The sequence below is a fragment of the Eriocheir sinensis genome, chromosome 28, assembly GCF_024679095.1.
Source record: "Eriocheir sinensis breed Jianghai 21 chromosome 28, ASM2467909v1, whole genome shotgun sequence".
Lineage (NCBI taxonomy): Eukaryota > Metazoa > Arthropoda > Malacostraca > Decapoda > Varunidae > Eriocheir > Eriocheir sinensis.
The window spans coordinates 18,082,355-18,089,854 of NC_066536.1; the positions used below are offsets into that span (position 1 = coordinate 18,082,355).

A 7,500-nucleotide genomic window follows, 5' to 3' on the forward strand; every position below is an offset into this window, starting at 1 on the left:
GCCCTCCAGCCTTCCCTCTTCACTACGAGACCCACCCTACTCCTCCTCGTCCTCGTCCTTCTCTTCCTCCACCCCCTCCTCCCCCGCCCTTATCATATTCCCCTTCTTCTTCCCCTTCGGTCTAAAATGATTTCCCTCCCTTCTTCCCTCTCTCTCCTCCTCCACCCTCGCATCTCTGTCCCTCATCAATGCACTCGCCTCCATCCCTCCCTCTCTCCTTCCTTCCCTTCTTTCTCTCTTCCTTTCTTTTCACACTTGCTGGTCGTTTGTCGTTGGTGGTGTTAGCAGGTGGTGGTGGTGGTGGGTGTGATGTTATTATTATTAGTATTAGTAATAGACTGCTGTGACCGTAAAACTCGTATATAATTGTCGAAACATCAGAGTAAAAGATTGTAATATGTATAAGAAGTATATGTGAAAGAACAGCCCGGAAATGTATAGCTATGCCACTGTTTACATAATATTACCATTTGCATCGTGATATAATCAGATTGTAGATATAATTAGATTCAAACCCAAATCTGAATATTTTTTTGTTGTTATTTTTTGCATCATCTGAGCGGAGCGCGGCTATTTTTTTCTTTTAACAGTAAAGGGAGCAGCTATCACAATCACTATTTCTAGGCTTTCAAAACCACCCATTGGACGTACCCACAACCTCTACGTAAGCCTTGTCAAATATAGATGTGCAAGACCCGAAAGGTTTGAGAACATGGACCCTGGGGTGTTGTAGTAGGGAAGCCGCTGGGTAATGTAAAAGTGGCTGGCTGTGTCCGCAGAGTTTACCGCGTCACTGCTTATGTAACGCCGCCCCCCCGTAACGCACTCTTGGTCCTGTAGGTTTAGAAAGTTAGTGGCGATCTGGTGGAAATCTTGCTGACAAACTTTCTGATCAGTCCCTTGGTGCTAAATGTGAGTGGAGGGTTCCTTAGACTTGAGGAGTCTGCTATATGTAGACATTTTTTGCACACAATAATGTTACGTTGGTTTTATGTAGCTCGAGAGTTTGTGTGCTTGACGACAGCCTTCTTGAGAGTCAGAGAGGAGTTCAGTTAACCAAGAGAGGTGTGACTAACGATATCTAGGCACCAGGGGAACACTGCGATTGAATAAACTATAGTAATTTTTATTTCTTAGTATTTCTTTCTTTCAAAAGGAGCTAGACTATCGAGACCCCTCCCCTCCAGAAATTAGCCTCTCTTTATGCCGCCCTTCTAAACTTTTCTAGGGGCAGTGATTGGAGGACTTTTTTCTCGTTATTATTAGCTTATTTGTCTTGCGCTGCTTCCTTAACTATAAAAATAAAAGTATAGTATTGGTAAGAGCATAACGGGCAGAATAAAGAGGAAAATAATCATCCACTTATTTTTTGAAAGGGTAAATATGAACCTTCCTTATTTTTCTTTACCTCCAGACTCAATAATGACGAGGCGGAGGACGAGAAACCGCCGGGACGACCCACTGACGACTTAGCCTAGAAAAGAGCTCCTCGCCAGGCCGCCAACCCATGAATGTTTGACGAGGCCTTCAGCGAGAGGAGGAGTGTGAGTAGAGAGAAAATTTATTGCCAGAACAGAATATAATGGAGTGCCTTGCTGATGTTACGGCCGTGCTTAAGTCTGTCCAGAGGGGTATCAAGAGGGATGGTGAGTGAGTTTTTGATAGTAAATTGTGGTCATGTTAAAATTTTGTAACCCACGTGTATTTTAGGTTATTTCAGGGTGTTAACTTGCCCATTGGAAGTAAATAGCGTTAATTCTGCGAGTTTTAACGATAGTAAATTGTTGTTACCTCAGAATCTTGTAGTTCTCGTTTATTTTAGGTCATTTCAGAGTTATGTACACAGAGCGAGTAAGTAATATTAATTCTGAGAGTTCTACTGATAGTACTTTGTTGTCACGTTTATTTTTTGAGGCTTTTGTGTATTTTAGGTCATTTCAGCGAGGAGAGTATACTCGACACCTCCTCACCCGAAATTGACCTCTCGTTCATTCTAATTTTGTTCGGAGCAGCGTCCATATAGCGGGCTTTTTATTATTGTTGTTATCTTTCCCCTTAAGCTGCCTCCATTGTTGTAAAAAGAAATAATAAATTGCCAGACATTAAAAGGAGTAAAATCAATTGGCGAAAGAAACATCATTACAAACTAATGGTGATCTACGATTCATGCTCCATCTATGACCAACGCCACGCCAGCACTAACGGGGTAAAGATATATGTGTAGTAGTATTCCTTAATGTGTGAAGCTGAAAATTGGGTTTATTCCACTATACACTGATGAATGTTGAAACAGCTTAATTAATGAGAACTCGTAAACTTTAGTTGGAGTCATTGCACCTTCATTTAATTACGCTAACAGTACATTTATGATCGCTGTTATTGATGATGGAAGTCCTTTTTATTCATGCCATCACTCGGGGCTACGGTGTTGCTTACAGACCACCTAATTATACCGCTCCGTTGGCGTGTCGGCCCTCGCTAAACGTTATAAAATTGATATGCATTTTCTTAATATCTAGTGGTCGAAATGTACAAGTTTCTTAAATATATAGCAAAACTACCTCAAAAGAGCATTGTGCTAAGTCATAACTACCTCGAGGAGTCTCCGAAGCAAGACTGGAAGCAAATCTCGTAAAATCAAACAAGAGGAGTGTCTGGGTCAGGGTTTTTAATTGAGCAACCTTTACACATCGCCGAAACATCTTTAAACAAAGTCTACAGTCATGATGTTAATAATCCCTGCACTATGAGACATGATGGATTACTGAGGCAGCTGAACTGATCTTGATTCTTCTCATTTCTTTCAGGTGCGGTGTCGGGAGCACACACTGGACGCCACACGGGACAGCGGACGACCCAACCCATGGCACGATGCAGCTGCCGGTCACACATCAGGAGCTCTCGACTGTCGGGAAGAAATGGAAATGAAAACACGTCAACTATGCATAGAATTTTTGATTACTTTGGTAAGAAGTAAACTCGCCAAGGGTAACTAGAGTAGTTTCTATTAAGACCTGATGCTTCCAGTCTTTCGCCGGGCTTTGGTAGTTATGACAGCATAATATTTTTTAGCCAATTTGTGAAGACTTTTTTAGCCAATAACTAAGACTAATTTCTTACAACTATATTATGTAAACAACAAAATCTAGCTGGATATTCTAATTTCTTACAACTATATTATGTAAACAACAAAAACAAGCTGGATATTATTTTCAGTATGTTAGTCAAAATGCATTATTTATTTATTTTTAGTAATTAAAAATATTCATCAGCAATTATTGGATTTATATAGTTAGCATCTGACAGTTTATCTTTTCATATTTCAAGTTATAAATAAAAATTGTGACATGAGAAAATTATTGGAAAACAACTATCAATGATTTTAATAATATACTGAAAACTGGTTCACTTATTGTATCTTCAAGATCACAAATATATCATCCCATTGTATTCCTCAAGAAAACCTGTAGTCTGTCAAAATAAAAAAAATATTGCAACTAAAATTAATGTGGAAAACAACTATCAATGATTCTTTAATAATATACTGAAAACTGGTTCACTTATTGTATCTTCAAGATCACAAATATATCATCCCATTGTATTCCTCAAGAAAACCTGTAGTCTGTCAAAATAAAAAAAATATTGCAACTGTTCGTGGAAATGAAAAAGAAGAAAACTACAAACGTTCCCATACCTTGCTTTGTGAGTCTCGTGGGCTAAGTGGTTGCAACTGAGCACTTTATACCTTGGTGCGGGGAGGAGAGCGCCGAGGCAGGATTGATGGTCAGCACGTCAACAGGGGAAAAGGTCGACCCCTCAACTTCTCGACGAGTTCCTCTCTGTAGACGACAGGACACGCTGATCGACACGACACACTCCTCTGAAAAATAAATATCGTAATGTCACTCTACACTTTTATAAAGGCAAAATATTTATTTCCCTAACATCGACTGCTCCATCCATGTACGTCACTAAATGGGTGAATATACCGTACAACAACCACTAACATCCTGACTCCTTCCTATATACAAAACATCCTTATGACACAAGATATGTATAAGTCAGGCCATACTTTTAAGACCTTACCCGTACTCAAAACCTCTCAAAAGTATGCGTTTGTGTGCGTGTGGAATGACCCCTTGAAACGCCAACGAACATCCTGACTTCTTCCTATCTACAAGAAATCTTTATAGCACAAGATAATGCGACAGTCAGGCAGTACTTGCTATAAAGGCCTCACCAGTACTCGTAACCTCACAAAAGTATACGTGTGTGTGTGTGTGTGTGTGTGTGTGTGTGTGTGTGTCACTGTCAGTACTTGTCTACGTCAATAAAAGGCGCGGGGCGGTCCGCGTCCTTACCGCTGTTTGCTCGTTCCCATCATCTTGACAGAGCGTCGATATCTGCCTGAGTGCGTGTCAATCTGTATGCTCGTTCTTGCCTTGCCTGCCTTTTACGCCTTTTCTTGTATTTTCTTTTCCATTTGCTGAAGTCCCACGCGTAGGCAACCGATGACAAGTGCCCTGGAGAAAAAGAAAGTCTGTATAGCGAAGGAAAGCACCAGTAACACACGTCGGTCATCCACAATAACACTTTTCCTTCGCCGTGAATTGCTTGTTACTGTCGCTGCTCGAGTCTGGCAAAGTACTGTTATCGACTCGTAGCTGAATGTGTTCGTGGATAACACTCGTCACGGGAGTCATGAATATATGGAAATGTCATGCAAAGGAGATGTTTCGTTGCTAAAATATATACTATGATAAGTGAGTGGGATAGCATGTCTCACACTCACCACGGTACCTCACCCCCATTATCCCTTCAACCCTTAACACCTCAAATTGTCCCGGTTACTCCTTATGCTTATATAATGTTCGGTACGTTTGAGTTAAGACGCACGTTATAGACGGCGAGGGCAGTAGAAGATATGGAATCACCACTTGCTATTCCAGCCATATTTACGTGGTACCAATCATGCCCGAACAGGCAAACTAAAGTATTGCAACATAGTAGAGTACAATTACTGATAGTGGTTTTCAGCTGTGAACGAGTTAATGGCACACTGAGGGCATGAAACAATTACACGATCATTACCCTTACGGCAAGAACGAGATTGCATTGGGACGCTACGAGCACATGAGGGGGGAGGGGGGGAGGAGCAGGCGCGGGTGTTTATTTAGTGAGTTCAAGACAACGGTCAGCATCAGCAAAGAAACAGGTCATAATGAGATTTACTTGAACGCTACGAGAGCACGAGGGGGATGAATAAACTGTAGAGGAGCGGTTTTTATGAGCGCGAGTGACATACGGGAACATGGAGCTGAACTAGGAGTAAAGAACACCTTATTATACCTCTCACAAAATGACGCAGCGGCGGGGAACAGACTCCGAGTTGCTAGGTTAACCAGGACGGCACACTCGGCGATGCTCGTAGCGGCGGGATGTACTTCAAGGCCCTGTAACGCACCGCTCAGCCACCGCCTCCCGTGAAAAGATTCCAGGCAAGAAGCAGCTCCTCCTCACAGCCGGGAAGTCAGGTATCTGCCGCTCGCGTGAGGCTGAGCCGAGGAGCTCCCCGCGGCTTCTGTCCACGTCACCAGCACGTCACGAATCTCGCCTCCCGAACCCAAACCGTCTCAGCTGTGCAGGAATAAAAACAAAACTCGATAACAACACTAACTACAATCACCACAATAGCCAGAAAAGGAAGTATTGAAGCGCCGTGAACTAGTAACTCTGAAAAATCGGGGATAGATATTTTACAAGCGTGTCAAATCAAGCTCAGTAAATAATAATAACACCGAGACTAAGCTCATAAGATTAAATAAAGAATGAGAGTTAGGCGGTAAGGGATGAGCTCGTCTACGTATATTATTCAAGACCTTCACCTCCAGGGACTGACACAAACAGACAGACAGCTCGATCATCTCGCATTCCCACCGCCACGAGAACAAAGCCGTGTGACGTATATATAAGAGACAATTCAATAGTTTAACGGTGAATCATGAAGTATTAGCGACCTATAAACAAGTGAATAACGTGTGGCATCGCGAATGTGTCTATGATCGTGTGTATTTGAGAGGTAGTTAAGCTGTCACCAGAGAGGGGAAGACATAGGTGCAATTGGCCCAGCAACCTCTCTTTTACGCTCCCAGGTGTGAGGGAGGGCATGAAGAAGACGGAGTAAGATGTATTAGGCTCTGAGGGTGGGTGGGTGGGTGGTGAATTGCCAGCGTGTATGAAGAGGATACACACACTCGCCGCGCTGACCAAGAGGAGAGTGACGCTTGCTAACTACACCATAATGACATTGCACAGTTTTCCTTGTTAGCGGCGGTGCGGTGGTGATTGCCCTTGCTGAGTAGGACAATCACCTATCCGTCCGGGGCCTCGCTCAGCACTAAGGGTAAAAATACGTGGAAATTGTTGTCGAGGAAATCCCAGATGATCGTTTGCGATATCATGAACCACTACTAGGATTGCAACATTGTCTCCGCTGTCACGAGTGTATTTAGAGATGATATAGACAGTTTTTAATATTAATGAGACTGTGTAGCTTTATATATTTCAGCACGGAGGACGAAAATACCTGGAAATTGACGAGGAAGTGCCAGAGGTCTTTTGCGATGTCATGAAGCATTACTGAGTTTGTAACATCGTCTCTGCTGTCATGAGTTTATGGATGATTTAGAAAGTGTTTTGAATATTAATTAGACTGTGTAGCTTATTTGTTTTTAGCACGGATGATGATAATATGTGAAAATTGTCCAGGAAATGTCAGAGGGTCGTTTGCGATATCATGAATCACTACTAGGATTGTAACATTGTTCTGCTATCATGATTATTTATAGATGATATAGACAGTTGCTTATACTAATTAGACTGTGTACATTTATTTATGATCGTGATTAACATTGTAAAACTTATCATATGTCAGTATTTTAAAACATGGTCAGCCTTTTTCTAAGCCGAAACTTAAACTAAGATCTGAACAAAATAAGAAAAAGAGAAAAGACAACACACATAAAAAAAATAAAAGAATGAAAACAACAACAACAGGGCATAGTGCTCTAAAAGGGTTATACACATTCTCCGTGCTGAAATATATAAGATACGCAGTCTAATTAGGATACAAAAACTGTCTATTTCATCCATAAATACACTCGTGATAGGAGAGACAGTGTTCATGATTTCCTCGGTAATTTCCACGTATTTTCGTCCTCCGTGCTGAAATATATATGCTACGCAGTCTAATAAGTATTCAAAAACTGTCCATACCATATATAAATATACTCGTGACAGCAGAGACAGTGTTGCAATCCTAGTAGAGGTTCATGATATCGCAAACGACACTCTGGGATTTCCTCGACAACAATTTCCAGGTATTGAACATAGTGTTGAGCAAATTTGTGCAGCTTATCTGTCTTTGCAGATAGAAAGAAAACTGTCCTCTCTGCATCCTCTCTCCCCCCTTCTCTCCCTCCCTCCCTGCACATAACAACG

General features: G+C 41.8%; 2 long non-coding RNA genes across 3 annotated transcripts in view; one reads left to right on the forward strand and one right to left on the reverse strand.

Annotated features, from left to right (window-relative positions):
- Nucleotides 1–2,956, forward strand: part of LOC127004682 (uncharacterized) — an 8,703-nt gene extending 5,747 nt beyond the window's left edge. The window contains exons 2-3 of the long non-coding RNA XR_007757921.1: nucleotides 1,415–1,544; nucleotides 2,808–2,956. This is a non-coding gene — a long non-coding RNA (uncharacterized LOC127004682). The remainder of the gene's footprint in view (nucleotides 1–1,414; nucleotides 1,545–2,807) is intronic.
- Nucleotides 2,652–7,500, reverse strand: part of LOC127004681 (uncharacterized) — a 17,451-nt gene continuing 12,602 nt past the window's right edge. The window contains exons 3-6 of one of the 2 annotated variants that reach the window (XR_007757920.1): nucleotides 5,350–5,637; nucleotides 4,362–4,523; nucleotides 3,746–3,880; nucleotides 2,652–2,905 (exon numbers count right to left, since the gene is read on the reverse strand). This is a non-coding gene — a long non-coding RNA (uncharacterized LOC127004681). Of the gene's footprint in view, nucleotides 2,906–3,694; nucleotides 3,881–4,361; nucleotides 4,524–5,349; nucleotides 5,638–7,500 lie in introns of both variants that reach the window. The other variant, XR_007757919.1, reaches the window with a different exon arrangement.